Source organism: Quercus robur, chromosome 5 (assembly GCF_932294415.1).
Source record: "Quercus robur chromosome 5, dhQueRobu3.1, whole genome shotgun sequence".
Classification (NCBI taxonomy): domain Eukaryota; kingdom Viridiplantae; phylum Streptophyta; class Magnoliopsida; order Fagales; family Fagaceae; genus Quercus; species Quercus robur.
In genome coordinates this window covers 19261036-19277207 of record NC_065538.1, presented here as the reverse complement: position 1 = coordinate 19277207, position 16172 = coordinate 19261036, and the positions used below count along the sequence as shown (strand labels likewise).

The window sequence follows — 16172 nt, the reverse complement described above, 5'->3', positions numbered from 1 at the left end:
GATAACTAATTCCTGCTATCGGCAATTGGACGACGAGAGGAATAGGCGCATAGCAGTTGTGGAGTCGTTCAACATCGCCGATCAGTCCTATAAAGATTTAAGGAATAAGCTGACTAAGGAGGAAAGGGCTAGAAAAAGTGCTGAATCGGCTCTGGAGGGCGCTCAGAAGTAGGCCGAGGATCAGAGGCAGCTCCTACGTGATGCGAAGGAACAGTTGGCTTCTTCAAAAGAGCAAATAGCGACCTTCCAGAAGAAATTAGAAGAAGCCCAAAAACTTAAAGATCAAGCCGAGAGGTTGAAAGATGAGGCTGAGAAGGCAAAAATTGAGGTCGAGAAGGCTTGAGATGAGGCTGAGCAGCATGGTTACGACGTCGGCGTAGTCGAGACCAAGGAAACCCTTAAGGTAGAGGTCCCTGCCGTGTGTCGAACCTACTGTGCTCAGACTTGGGATGAAGCCCTCAACCGAGCTGGGGTTGAGGTTTCTTCTGAGCTAAGAAGACCAGAAAACATCTACTACCCACCAACCATACGAGCCTCGGACCTTCCTTCCATTCAAGGTGAAGTAGCCTTTACAATTGCTGACCCTATTGAAGAAACACAGCCTTAAGATCCTCTTCCTCCCAGTCAGTAGAAGCAAGCAAAAGAATTTGAAGCTCCTAAGGAAATCTCCTCGGATAAGGCTGCAGAGGTTCCACGAGATGGGGCAGCTTCCCAAGATTTTGAACAGGCCTTAGCTTCAGCTACCATGCCTGTCGAGGAAGCCGCTAAGGAGAAAGAGAAGGTGATTCCTACTGAAGTAGCTAAACAAGCTAGCAAGACCTCCAAGTATAGGCTTCAGATAAAATTGAAACCATGAATCATTATTTTTGTAATGTAGTTACAATTTCTATAATGAAATTTCCTTTTTTTTTAGACATGTTTAAATGAAATATGCACTTTACTTTCTCAAGTTTGCATGGGTTATTTTCTTCATTCATGCAATCTTCATTTTGACTGTTCTTTGTTTGAACATAATCATATGCCATAAAAGTGCAAAATTGCTTACACAAGGGAAAACAAAATTTTTACATATTTTTAATTGATAACTGGAGGGGATCAAAACTATTAAATCCACAGTACTATTAAGACATACTTTGAATCTATCAACTCTAACAAGTTTTCTAACTTTGAGAAAATATTCAAACGTTTGACCAAACAACAGCCAAGTCCAGGGCACCCTAAAATGCCTTAAGTGATGCTCATAGGCTTACTTCGGTTTACATCTTTGCTGGGTGACAACAAACCTTGTGATCCAAGAGAGGAAATCAGGAGTTTGCTTCTTTTAAATGCTTGGGTTAATGTTTGACTAGCACTTCAATAGGTGCCATAGTGTATTAATTTCCAATGAGTTTATGATCCGAGGAACCTAACATGACTCAATTTCTGTTTAATACTTTAATAGATATCAAAGGGTATTAATTTCCACTAAGTCTGTGGTCCGAGGAACCTATCATGACTTAGCTTCTGTTTAATACTTCAATAGATGTCAAAGGGTATTAATTTCCACTAAGTCTGTGGTCCGAGGAACCTATCATGACTTAGTTTCTATTTAATACTTCAATAGATGTTAAAGGGTATGAATTTCCACTAAGTCTGTGGTCCAAGGAACCTGACATGACTTAGTTTCTGTTTAATACTTCAATAGATGTCAAAGGGTATTAATTTCCACTAAGTCTGTGGTCCAAGGAACCTGACATGACTTAGTTTCTATTTAATACTTCAATAGATGTCAAAGGGTATTAATTTCCACTAAGTCTGTGATCCGAGGAACCTGACGTGACTTAGTTTCTGTTTAACACTTTAATAGATGTCAAAGGGTATTAATTTCCACTAAGTCTGTGGTCCAAGGAACCTGACATGACTTAGTTTCTGTTTAATACTTCAATAGATAGGGAAACACATGATACATGATTGGAATGAATTAAAAAGGAACTAAACAAGGCTGTTTTTATTAATAATAATACCTCTTTAGGTTGTTTACATTCCAAGGATGGAATACAGTTTTTTCATCTAGATCCTCCAAATAGTACGCATCTTCTTGCCACCGAAGTGATGCGATACGGTCCTTCCCAATTAGGCTCTAACTTTCCCCAGGCTGGATTCTTGGCAGTACCCAAAAATTTTCTTAATACCAAATCTCCTGGGGCCAACGGCCTTAGCTTTACATTGGTATCATAACCTTTCTTTAAGCTTGTGCTGGTAGTAGGCCAGTTGGACTATTGCATTCTCTCTTTATTCTTCAATCAAATCTAGACTCTTTTCTAGCAGCTCATCATTGCCGTCCGAAGTGAATGCATTTGTTCTCGGCGTTGGGAAACTAGTTTCCAGAGGAATTACAGCTTCGACCCCATATGTCATTGAAAAGAGGGTTTCTCCTGTTGACCGACGAGGTGTTGTTTGATACGTCCAAAGGACATGTGGTAATTCCTCCACCCATCTTTCCTTTGCATCATCCAACCTCTTTTTAAGTCCATTCACTATAACCTTATTGACAGCTTTAGCTTGCTCATTTCCTTGTGGAAAGGCTGGAGTGGAATATCTATTTTTTATCCCCAGATCACAACAGTACTTCCTGAAAGTTTTGCTATCAAATTGAAAGCCATTGTCCGAGATGAAAGTATGGGGAACCCCGAATCGAGTAATGATATTCTTCTAGATAAACCTCTTGACATCCACATCTCTGATATTTGCCAAAGGTTCAGTTTCGACCCATTTGGTGAAATGGTCTATGCCGACCAGCAGATACTTTTTATTTCCTACTGCCTTAAGGAAAGGACCTACAATATCCAAGCCCCACTAAGCAAAATGCCAAGGGCTAGAAAGAGGATTAAGAACTCCTCTGGATTGATGAATGTTTGGCGCGAATCTCTGACATTGATCACATTTTTTAACATACTCTTGTGTTTCCTTTTGCATGCTTGGCCACCAATATCCTTGAGTAATGGCTCGGTGGGATAAATATCTTCCTCCTGTGTGACTTCCACAAATTTCTTCATGTAGTTCTTCCAGGAGTAATTTTAATGCCTCAGGATGTACACAAAGCAGATATAGTCCAGAAAAAGAGCGTTTGTACAACTTTCTGTCCTTGGACAGCCAAAACCGAGGAGCTTTCCTTCGTACTTTCTCAGCTTCTAACTTCTCCTCAGGCAATATGTCCTTTTCAAGGAATAGAAGTATAAGATCCATCCAACTCGGCCCTACCCTGATTTGATGGACTTGGAGCAAGTCTCTCTTTATTGGGGTAGGGGTGCATAGGTCTTCGACAAGTATTACTCAAGGAAAATCCTGTGTCGAGGAAGTGGCAAGGGTAGCCAAGGAATCGGCGTGGGTATTCCCACTTCTAGGGATATGCGATAAGTCGAAAAATTCAAATTTTGTTTGTATGCGCCTAACTTGACCTAAATATTCCTGCATTCTTGCATCTCGGGCTTCCAATTCCCCCTTTACCTAGCCTACGACCAATCTTGAATCTAAAAACATTTCCACTGCCTTTCCACCCATTTTCTGGACCATCGTCATTGCCATCAACAAAACTTCATATTCTTCTTCATTTTTTGTAACTGAGAACCCCAACCTCAATGATTTTTCAATGGTGATCTTCTTAGGGGATACCAGAACCAGCCCCATTCCTGATCCCTGCTGGTTTGCTGCTCCATCCACATATACTTTCCAAGGTGAGGGGTCTTGTGTGGAGATCAGGCCAACTGATTTTTCATCCATGCCATGCTGCTTTACATCTACTTCTTTAGGAAGTTTAGCAAACTCGGCTACTAGGTTGGCGAGGACGTGGCCTTTTATAGAGGTACGAGGCATATACTTGATATCAAAAGCTCCTAGAATCGTGCCCCATTTGGCAATCCTCTCGGTATAATCCGCACTCCGAAGTATTGACTTGAGCAGAAACTGAGTTAGGACAACCACGGTGTGTGCCTGGAAGTAATGGGGAAGTTTTCGTGTAGCATGCACTACCGCCAAGATGGCCTTCTTTAGTGGTAAATAACGCACCTCGGCTTCATGAAGTGACTTGCTCACGTAATAGACTAGCTGTTGTATGCCGCTGTCTACTCATATCAAAACAAAACTTACCGCATGAGAGGCTACCGCTAAGTAGGCAAACAGAACCTCATCCACCTCCGGACTGGACATGATGGGTGGTCGAGATAGGTACTCTTTAAGCTGTTGAAATGCTACAGCACACTCCTCAAACCATTCAAATCCTTTCCATTTATGCAGCAAAAGGAAGAAGGGTCTGCACCTATTTACTGACCTAGATATAAATCGATTCAAAGCAGCAGTCATCCCGGTCAGTTTTTGGACTTCCTTGGAATTCCAAGGTGGTTGTAGGCTGTTAATGGCCTTAATCTGATCAAGGTTCACCTCAATTCCCCTGTGAGTCACCATGTAGCCCAAAAACTTTCCCGAGCCTACACCAAACGAACACTTGGAAGCATTCAGATGTAACTTATGCTTCCTATTTCAAAAATGTTCGCGAGATCTCCTACATGCTCGGACACCACCTTGATCTTTACCACCATATCATCAATATAGATTTCAATGCTCCTGCCCAACTGTGGTTCGAACATTTTAGTCAACATTCGTTGATAAGTAGACCCTGTATTTTTCAAGTCAAAGGGCATCACTTTGTAATGATAGTTTCCAGTGGGAGTGACAAAAGCTGTCTTTTCCTGATCATCCAGTGCTAGTGGTATCTGGTGATATTCTTGAAAGGCATCCAGGAAACTCATTCAAGGATGGCCTACCGTCGCATCCACCAACTGATCTATCTGAGGCATAGGGAAAGGGTCTTTTGGACAAGCCTTATTGAGATCTGTGAAGTCCACACACACATGCCATTTCCCATTTTTCTTTTTCACCACCACCGTGTTAGCCAGCCACTGAGGATAGAAAACTTCCTTGATAGCCCCTGCCTGTTTGAGCTTTGTTACCTCATTTCTGACAGCCTCGGTATGCTTTTTGGACAAATGCTGAAGTGGCTGTCTCTTCACAGTGATGGAAGGGTTAACATTCAAATGATGACAAATGAAACTTAGATCTGCACTCGGGGCTTTGTACGTGCTCCACGCGAACACATCAACAATTTTTTTAAGAAATTCAACCAATTGCTCCCTCTCTTGTAAAGGCAATTGAGCCCCAACCTGAAAGAACTTCTCCGGATCATCACCAACAATTTTCTTTTCTAGATCTTCACATTTCGCTTCGTCGGATGGTCTATTGAAGAGTAACGCCGGAGTTTTTGAATGCTATAAACCATTCTCAATAGTGCCCAAGATTTCAGCCTCAGGCCGATGTTGGATGGCCGCTACTAGGCGTTGTCTGGCCGAAGACTGACTTCCTAATATTTCCAAAACCTGGCCTCTAGAGGGATATTTCACCTTTTGGTGAAGGGTGGAGGAGACAGCTCCTAGGGTATGAAGCTAGGGTCTGCCCGTAATGGCCGTATATGGAGAGAAAGCATCTACCACAATGAAGTCTACCTCCACCACATTTGAGCCAGTCTGTATGGGTAATCTGATCTGACCCTTCGGAATGACCATTTTACCTTCAAAACTCACCAGAGGAGAACTGTAGGCTGTTAAATTCTTAGGTTTCAAATTTAGCCCTTTACATAGGTCAGGATACATAATCTTAGCTCTGCTGCCTTAGTCGATCATCACCATTTTCACATCGTACCCACCAATTCTAAGTGTAACTACCAAAGCATTATCATGAGGCTGTATGGTTCCAAGTTTGTCCTCATCTGAAAAACCTGACACCAGTGGGATGCCTATCTTGACTCTCTTCGACATTGAACTGGATTCCTCAACTGGGTAACGAGATACTGACATTACTCTGGAGGGGCAAGATCCGATCCTCCCTGGGGCGACAAATATGACATTTATCGTGCCTAAAGGGAGTCTTGAAGAATCATCTCCTCGAAACTCCAAACCCGTTTGGCTCCCCTGGCCACTGGAATGATGCAAGAGTTGCTTTAATTTCCCTTCCTAAACCAGTTGGTCTAAATGGTCCCACAAGTTTCTACAATCGTCGGTAGTGTGTCCATGGTCCTGATGATATTGGCAATAAAGGCTTTGATTACACCTCATAGGATCTCCCGCCATCTTGTTCGGCCATTTGAAGAACGACTCGTTTTTAATCTTCTCCAGAACCTGTTGTACTGGTTCTCGGAACATAACATTAACCACCTGGGTGTTGGCAGATCCTGGCTGCCCGACAAAGTCTTTCCGAGGTCGGTTATTATTATACTGGTCCGATTTGAAATCCCTCCTCTCTTGAGGGATCATCTTAGCCTTTCCTTTCCCCTACAGTTGGTCTTCTTCTACCCTTTTGTACTTGTCAATTCGATCCATAAGTTGGAGCACACTGGTAACAGGCTTACCAGTCAGAGATTTCCTCAAATCATGCTCGGTTGGGAGGCCAGCCTTAAAAGTACTAATGGCCACATCATCATAGTCTCTATCAATTTCATTAAACATTTCCCAATATTTATCCGAGTATGTCTTCAAAGTCTCCCCCTTCCTCATGAACATAGACAATAAGGAACCCAATGGCTGAGAAACCCTACTACAAGTAATAAAGCGAGTGCTAAAGGCCCGGGTGAGCTTCTTAAAGGAGTCAATGGAATTCGCCCTCAAACCATCGAACCACCTCATCACCACGAGGCCCAAACTAGATGGAAAGACCTTACACATCAAAGCCTCATCCTTGGAATGAACTGCCATCCTTTGATTGAAGTGACTGACATGTTCCTTCGGATCTGTTCAACCATTATAAATGGTGAACGTGGGCTGATGGAATCGTCGAGGAAGTCTCGCGCCTTCTATGTTTTGTGTGAAGGGTGGTTTAGAGATTTGACTCAACGCCTTGCTCATGGCATCGTTCCCCAGGCCTTTACAAGGTGGGCTTTTATATCTACGTCTATGGTGGTACTCCTCGTCGTAGGAGAAAGACTCGCTGGGCGGAGTTTTGGACCTCTATCAATAACTAGCACCATCTGTCTCCTCGAAGGATAGCTCAGAGTTGGGCAATAAACATTTTCGCCACGTGTGGTGCAATCCCTTTTCAACTCATCAATCTCACGTTGCATGTCTCTATTGTTCTTTGTATGGGAAACATGGCTCTTCCCTCACGATTGGCTTTTACTAGTATGCGCTGCGTGCATACTTCCCTCACGATCTCCTCTCCGTTCGAGGCTCCTACACGGATTGCTATGTTGAGACCCCTTTGATTTTGCTTGGTGTAGATTCGTATCCACTTGGTGTGGACCTGTTGCTGCCAAGTGTGGACCTGCTTCTTCCATCTTAAATGTTGCACCCGAAATACTTTCAGAATAGACCAAGTACTCCTCACAAACGGCGCTAATTGTAAGGACTGAATTTGGATTGGACCTAATATAGGATTAGGTTTTAGCCCAACAAGCCCAAATAATGAATTTATAGAGCGTGGGTAAAAGAATTAGTTCTATTCAGTAAGAAATACAATAACAATTGTTTATTTAAGAGAATCAAACGCAAGTAAGGTAAGAAAATCTGTCATCGACAAAGTCTAAGGAGTTATGTTATAATGTCAAGTTGATGATCAAGGTTACAAGAGTTCAAAGGATTATTACAAAAATTTCTTGGTTTTTCTCTCTTTGCCTCTTAAGGCCACCTTTCCATGCTATATATTATAATTTTGGTATCATCCCCACCACACATGTGTAGGTTAAGTTCTAGGAACTCCTCTTGTCCCATCTAACACCTCCCAGAACCTTCAATTAGCAGCTGTAAGGCTGCTTCACTACTGTTCAGGTATCACCACCACATTAATGCGGTCAGAGAGTTAGCTGGGACGCATTTAATATGGAGATAGCAGCCTTTGTAGATATTTGTTGCTTCCCTCTACTCCTCTCTTATCCAATGTCTGACTTCTAACCGTGATGCAACCTTGAAGGATGTTCAGGATGATAGGACATTCCTACTGACCTCGAATCTCTATTTCCGAGATGACTTTTCTCCTCGGACATATTTTGGACTATCATATACAATCCTTATTTCTTCTTCTTCTACCGTTCCCATAATAACCTTATTTGATCATCTTCGGACTAGTAAATATCCTCGGATTGGGCCATAGACCCAATTCGTACAGTTTTAATGGTACCTTCTGGCTAACTGGCCCTCACAAATACAATTTAAAAAAAATTACTTTGGGACATCAAAAAAATAAAACATATATTTGTAGTAAATATAATATTGATTATTTTTCTATATGTCTAAATATATGTTTACATTTACGTACATGTTTATGTTTACAATAGAAAAAAAAAAAATCAAGATAAAGATAATATTTACATTAAAATTTTTAGCCATATAATGTTTAAGATAAAATTTTATCAAAACTAAAAGTCATAATATATACCACCATACATCCTTGCCTTAAAATTTAATTTCATTATTGTTGCGAACGTTAATCAAATTATAAAACTCCTTTTATGTTTCCTAAAAGTTTTTGGTAGTTAAGTTTTAATTGGATAGTATTTCAAATTTCTGGAAACTTTGGTTATAGAGTTTCACATAGAATAAACTCTTTTAATAATTTTAATAAAATATTTTAATTATCTTCTTTCCCTACCAAAATTAGGATTTTTTTTTTTTTTTTTTTTTAAACTATGCTATGCACATTTTTCATTTTTGCTATATTATACAACAAAAGGTATAAACAAATTTAAAGTTTTATTTTAAACTCGATTAACTCTATCTTACTAATAACAAATTTAATTGTTTCATTATTCAATAGGGTTTCTAACCACTATACAAATATACAGAGTTATCAATACCTTTCTTCTTCCTTGCATAACAGTGAAGTATTACGAAATATTAATGAATACAATGTCGCTATTCTCCTGAATTCAAGTAATAATATTCGTTAATGAATTCAATTTCTCCTATTTCATGTGTGGATATTTTTATTTTTATTTTCACACGAAGTAGTTAAAGCCAGTAATTCATTAGTAATAAAAACATATTACTTATTAGAAAGTATTTTTAAAAAAAGAATATCTTCTTGGGAAATGTATTATGTATGTATTACGTTGATGTTGCTTACCAATCACATTTAAAAAATTTGTAAATTTCACCACATACACAAACTTTAAGCGGCATACTTTCATGTATAATTCTTAGGTCAACAAATACATAAAAAATACTTCTTGCATGTTTAATAATTTGATAGGAAATCAAATGTTTTAAACTCAGTAAGTATTTAATAGATTTTGTACAAGCCTTCATTTAGTTGTTGACCAATTCCTCAAATTTATTTTGATTAAATACGCAATATATATTTATATATATATATATATATATAATATTCTATCAATTCAAAAATTTAAAAACTAAAATATTACTTATATATATGTAAGACATATAAATAAATAATAAATTATAATATGTTGAGTGAACATAACATTGATTATTTCTTTTGTATGTTTAAATGCATTTTTACGCTTAAGTATATGTTTATGTTTATTATAGGAAAAGAATTACTTTAAGCAATGTAATGTTTAAGATTGAGAGTTAACAAAATCTTTGGATTGGATTACTTTAGACTTTTATCTAGTAGCTTAAAAGGATTGGATAACTTTATACTTTTAAGACCAAAATATTGAAAGTAGTGGGGGCTAACTCTTATCATAAAATTAAACCACAAATAAATTAGGTTAAAATGCAAATTACACACTTTATTTTGATTAAAATTCATTTAGTCTTCTCACTTTCATTCAATTTTAGTCTTCCAGATTTCAAATTTATTCAATTCGGACATTCTGTCCAATTTCATTAAAAAAAAAATATTTTTCACACATGAAAAAAATTCTATAAAATTATTAAAAATAATCTCTCTCTCTCTCTCTCTCTCTCTCTCTCTCTCTCTCTCTCTCTCTCTCTCTCTCTCTCTCTCTCTCTCTCTCTCTCTCTCTCTCTCTCTCTCTCTCTCTCTCTCTCTCTCTCTCTCTCTCTCTCTCTCTCTCTCTCTCTCTCTCTCTCTCTCTCTCTCTCTCTCTCTCGTACGAGTTGATTCTTGTTATAAGTATTCAAGCCATTGAGCTACGGCAAGAACCAGTGTTTTTTCATTGTTTTTTTTTAACAGGTTTTTTCGTTAATTAAATGCATATTTAATAGCAATTTTTATTTATTTATTTACAAAGTTGGACGAAATGACTGAATTGAATAAATTTGAAATTTAGAAAACTCGATTTAAAGAAAATAAAGTTAGAGAATTGAAATCAGTCAAACTTAAAATGTGCAATTTACATTTTAACTAATAAATTAAGACCAACAATGACTTAAAAGTCTTAAAAGAATTTTCCCATATTTATGGATCACAAGTATTGGGGTCCCAAACTTAGTTTAATACCCATTTCCAACCGCTTTGTTTTTTCTGACAATTTTTTTTTGGCGAGAAGAAAGTGCAAATTAAACAAAATCGAAAAAAAATTTTAGCCAAAAAAATTCTTAATTTGTTATACTGAAGTCAAGGCAACCAGGTTTCAGAGAAAATATAAAAATGTGGAAAATTATTTATTCACATATTTTATGTCTAAACCACAAACCATGAAGATTCATATCTATACTACTATTTAAGGGGCTTCTTCTGTTTGGATTCCTCAATTTTAATACCTAAAATACCCTCAAATTTACCTATTTGTAAATCTTAAATAATAGGGTTAGACATGTAAAATTATTAATTCAAAAACTCCTAAATTTTAGGTAAATTTGAAAATAATATTTCCTACAAAATAGGAACACTCCCACTAACCCACTTATTGTAAACAACTGTACCCATTTTTTTTCTTTAAAACAAAATTAGAAAAACAAGTTAAATAAACTACTCAAGGATAACTTCCGCAAATTGAAGATTTATCCCATAAAAAAGTCACCAGCCCCACACACATTGATCTATTTCTTTTTTGTTTTATATGGACAGCTATTTCTCTTTCTCTACAAAGAACCGCTTACAAATATACTTATGGGGCTTACATCTCCAATCCAGGTTGATAACTTTCAAAAAAAATAAGTAAATAATTATTCCCCTTCTCCTCTGATATGAAGTTGGTGTTTATTTGATTTTCTTTCAGTTGTTTTCAATGATGAATTTCATTTGGTTTAGTGGAAAGGCTGTGATCGAAGACAGCAGTTTGCAACCAGTATCACATCTCTTTCTTTCTCTCTCACACACTCTTTCTTTTACTTTTTCATTCATGTACAAGATAAAATTCTCACTCTCAATATCTTTGGGATTATATTTGTATTTTGTGGTTAGAACTTAGAAAATTTAAAAAGTTACAACTTTTCGCGTTTAATTGTTGCTTTTGTTCATTGATGGCATTATACAAAGGTATGAAAAAAACTAACTTTAGTTGCTCTTGCTTCCGATTGGTCCATTAGATCATTACATTTTCACTTGATTTTTGTAGTAAATCTAAGTGTTTGAAAGATAATGCTTTACATATCTGATTTGCTCACAGTATTTGGTTGGAAATCAACCCAAACTTTTACTTTTATGTTTTTCAATGTGCATTATGGCAGAATATTGGTGATATCATTCCAATTGATATTTATAGTTAACAAAAATTAACTTACTTGGATGAATGATTTATTGGTTATAAATAACTAGCCTCTGAGGCTCTTATTATTATTATTATTTTTTTTGGTAAGGGTTAATTTAGAGCATCCATTATAATTTTGGATCACTACATTTTTCAATAACAAAAAAAACCTAGGGGTGTGATGAGTATTATATGTGGTGAAATAATTTTTTATCACATCTCTAGGTTTTTTTTTGTAATTGGAAAATGTAGTGATCCGAAATTATAATGGATACTCTAAATTAACCCTTACCAAAAAAAGAAGAAGAGCCTTTGTGACCTCCTTGAGGATCGATCTAAGTCAATAGACACATTCCTAGAAGACACTAAGAAGTTGACATCGTGGAGTAATCAAACCGTCTAGGAATTTAATAGACACATTATTTCTTACTCAATTTCTCTATCATTTCCAATTGCAACCAAATTTTCCAAGTTGACATCATTGCTAATTTCCTATATATGTGTCTAAAACGACTAGAGCATAACTTTTTAACTCATATTTTTCCTTTTTAGCATAAAGTTGAAGCCTAGTAGGAAAGCATAACATAGATTGGAAGCTTAAGGAGATGGATTCTAGGCTTCTAGAGGCTACTAGGATAAATGACACACCCACATTGATCAGTTTATTTCAAGCAAATGAAGGAATTCTTGAGCAAAGAACAACTGACTCCTTGGACACTGCATTACACCATGCTTCAAAGTTAGGACACGTTGACATGGTGTCCGAAATCGTTAAGTTGTGTCCGGACTTGGTTGCTGCTGAAAATAAGAACCTGGAGACTCCAATACATGAAGCTTGTCGCCAAGGGAAGGCCGAGGTCTTGAAGCTGCTATTAAAGGCCAAACCAATGGCAGCTTCTAAGCTAAACTCCCAAAGCAAGAGTGCTTTTTTCTTGGCTTGTAGTCATGTGAATCTCCTCTTAAATAATACCGAGATGATAAGTTTAGAGGAAAATTTGTTTGATCATACCTGTATCCATGTGGCTGCATCCAAAGGACATACTGGTAAGTAGCAGAGTTTTCTTAGCTAAATTATACTCATTCCTAAACTACAGCCATAAACTATTCAAATGAAAGATTTACACATTTTCTTTAAGTCCAGCTTGTGATGGTTTTTACCTAGTCGTTTGTCCTATATGATTTTGTATTAAAATTAGAGTTTCTGATGCAGATGTTGTTAGTTACTAGATGCGTGTCCTAACTTTGCTCAAATGATTCATGCGAATGGAAACTTGCCATTGCACTGTGCTTGTATCCATGGACATAGGGATATAACCTGGATGCTCCTAAGGTGTGATTCAAGCCTCGCTCTGCACTATAACAACAATGGTTTTACACCACTGCACATGGCATCAATGAATGGCAAAGTTTCAGTCCTCGATGAATTTGGTAAGATGGCTCTGGTATCTTTTCACTATGCCACATGAGGGAGAGACAGTTTTTCATCTGGCTGTGAGATATGGTCAATATCAAGCTCTAGTGTATTTAGTGCATGTCTCTAATGGTACAAATCTCATTCACCATCAAGATCGAAATGGCAACACCATTTTACATCTTGTAGTTTTTAGTGGGCGTCAACAGGTGAGAACTGAATGTGAAATTCAATTATGTTATATTTTGTGAAACCATGAGCTTGAGAGATAAAATGAGACAACATGATACATGAGGCACAAGTATGCAATATATGTGATTCTCATGAATGACTAATATGATTCATTATGTGCATTTTGTGATCCAAATATTTTGATTCATTTTCTGAAATGTTATCGCAAATTTGGAAAATGGTAGGTATCAATAAATATGATGTCACAAGTTAAAACAATAGGGTTCTGGTGGAATTGTGTTTGTCATGACTCATAAATAAACTAAATCTCTCTTATCAAGCTATGAAATTGATATTCAAAAAGAAAAATATATTCTCTAATCTGCTATACTAACAAGAACATGCATTAAAGCCAAACATTGTCATCTTTTAATTGTACTCTTTATTTCATGTTTGTTCCAGATAGTGGAGTACTTGATCAACAAAACAAAAGTGGAGATTAATTCTCAGAACTTTCAAGGACTCACAGCACTTGACATCCTTGACCAGGCCAAGAACAGTAAAGAATGTCACCGTCTTAAAGCCAAGTTTATTAAAGCTGGCGGTAAAAGCAGTATTGAATTGTTATCTGATTCACCAGAAGTAGAAAGAACCAATGGTCAGCTGCCTATCATAAGTGATAATTCTTCAGGGGCAGGGTTGCATAGATGATGATTTGGATATGTCCGTTTTAAATGAAATGGTTTCTTGTGAATGCAAGTGGTCACCAAGATTCAGCAAGGGAAGCAACTCCAGAATGCCATCACCATTCCGTCAAGTTGGGGAGACATTTAACAATGAAACATATAAAAAAGAGTCCTTATTCCCAACCAATATGCGACAACAAAAGCATTTTAACGGAAGGCACTGGGAAAATGTAGGTGACCATCACACTACTCACCGAAATAAGCAGCATGAAATACATATGGAAGCCTTACAAAATGCTAGGAACACTGTAACACTAGTCGCCATTTTGATTGCTACAGTTACATTTGCCGCTGGAATTAGCCCTCCTGGTGGTTTTTATCAGGATGGAGAAATGAAAGGGAAGTCAATACTTGGTAGAACAACAGCTTTCAAGGTCTTTGCAATAAGCAACAATGTTGCATTGTTTACCTCTCTATCCATAGTTGTTGTTCTTGTCAGCATCATCCCCTATCAGAGGAAGCCACAGATGAGACTATTGGTTGCTGCTCACAAGGTCATGTGGGTAGCTGTGGCATTCATGGCAACAGGATATGTTGCAGCCACATGGGTGATCAGTACTCACAGTTAAGGGACAGAATGGGTGTTTGTCACAGTAATAGCAGTAAGAAGTGGCACCCTGGGTGTGGTTTTTATTGCTCTAGGGGTGCTGCTGGTTGAGCACTGGCTGCGGAAATTGAAGTGGAGAAAACAAAGAAAGGATAGAGGGGAAGCTGTTGACATAGAAAGTCAAATTCCAGATGTTGAGAGCACATACCAACAAGGATATCACTCGTACTGAACGCTTTCTCCCAAGGTATTAATAAGAAGATCTAGTTACTGATTAGCAAGTGAATTTTACTTGGTTGTTACTTTTATAAAAGAATTTGATAGATTTTAGTTTCTTTCTTTCTATACACTGGCAGGTTCCAGAGAGGCTGGGCTTCTTAGTTTAATGTAGCGGTAACAATGTAGGATTTCTTACAAATTGTTTTTGTTCAGTATTTTTTTTTTCCTCTTGTGCTTCTTTGGAAGTGTGAGGTTCCCAGTGATGTTGTTTCTGTACATGTATAAAGTGAAAAAAATATTGTTTGAGACCCCTATTTGTTTAATATGAAGACATAATGATTTTAACCATTAAACAAACAAAATAAAAGTTATATACCCAGCAGAATATATATACCACAGTTTTTGTAATATATCAACCAAATCAAGAGTCAAAGTAATAAAAATAGTGACACAGGTCATGAATTCAAAACTGCATTTTATTATTCACCAGATCACAAAGATTGGGGGATGTTCCATTTAGTGCAACCACTGGCTGGTGAAACTGTCAATCACATCGTCAAAGCTACGTAGAGCATCAAGGGGGTTAGATGAGTTCCACTTGAGTGCTTCACCAAATATGTGTGTGTGTGTGTGTGTGTGTGTGTGTGTGTGTGTGGGGGGGGGGGGGGGGTTGGTTGGAGCGGGCGCGGAGAGAACTACTAAAGGGCACAAACAGTCCCATATAAAATCAATTATGTAAGGAATAGTTTCAAGTGTGAGTGACTTACCAAACCTTTGTTAGCCTAGACTCTTTGCAGCCTTTGCAAATGTCCTGCTTGGCTTCCTACCGCAATAGTTCCAAAATCTCTAGAATTCTTCAATAGTGATATTTTCCACCAACTCCTTGCTTGCAAAAAGCCAGAACCGTTAGCACTCCAAGACAACTCCCTAAAGGTTTGACTGTAGTAAACCTCATTGGAATGGCTACGAACACTCTCTGGAAATTGAAAAAAGAGAGGGATGACAAAAAGGGGTATTTTATCAAGCATATGGTGTCCGTTCTTTCGTGATCTAGTCTATGGCAAGTGGATACAAAAATAAGAGCACAAGATTAAGAGCCAAATGGGAGAGAAAGAGAGGGTACTGGGCTAAGCATAAAAATTGTACCTCTAGTGATTGCTTTTGGCTTGATACTTAATAGCTTGAAAAGCAAAAGCCAACCTCAATCTGCTTTGTTGTTTTGCGTAGGAGCTCAAATCCACAAACTCTCTCTACTCTTAACTTATGCTCAATACATGAGCATCTCCCACACAATTGCCATTTTGCTTGAGAGCTTAAGAAGCCAAAGAAATAAAGTCCCAATCTGCTTAGCTCTCAAAGAATGGCTAGAGGGCTAACCAGAAAAGCCACTCCTAGCTTCTCAAAAAACACTTAAAGAGACCCAAAACCTTAGCTAGCTTG

General features: G+C 37.7%; 1 protein-coding gene and 1 pseudogene across 1 annotated transcript in view; both read left to right on the top strand.

Moving 5' to 3' along the window:
- The window catches only part of LOC126725393 (ankyrin repeat-containing protein ITN1-like), a 28044-nt gene extending 13041 nt beyond the window's left edge, over window positions 1-15003 (top strand). The window contains exon 4 of the transcript XR_007655445.1: window positions 14870-15003. The gene's annotated coding sequence lies outside the window, so the exon portion shown is untranslated. The remainder of the gene's footprint in view (window positions 1-14869) is intronic.
- Window positions 12244-14745, top strand: LOC126727943 (ankyrin repeat-containing protein At5g02620-like; annotated as a pseudogene).
- Window positions 15004-16172: the final 1169 nt, after the last annotated feature.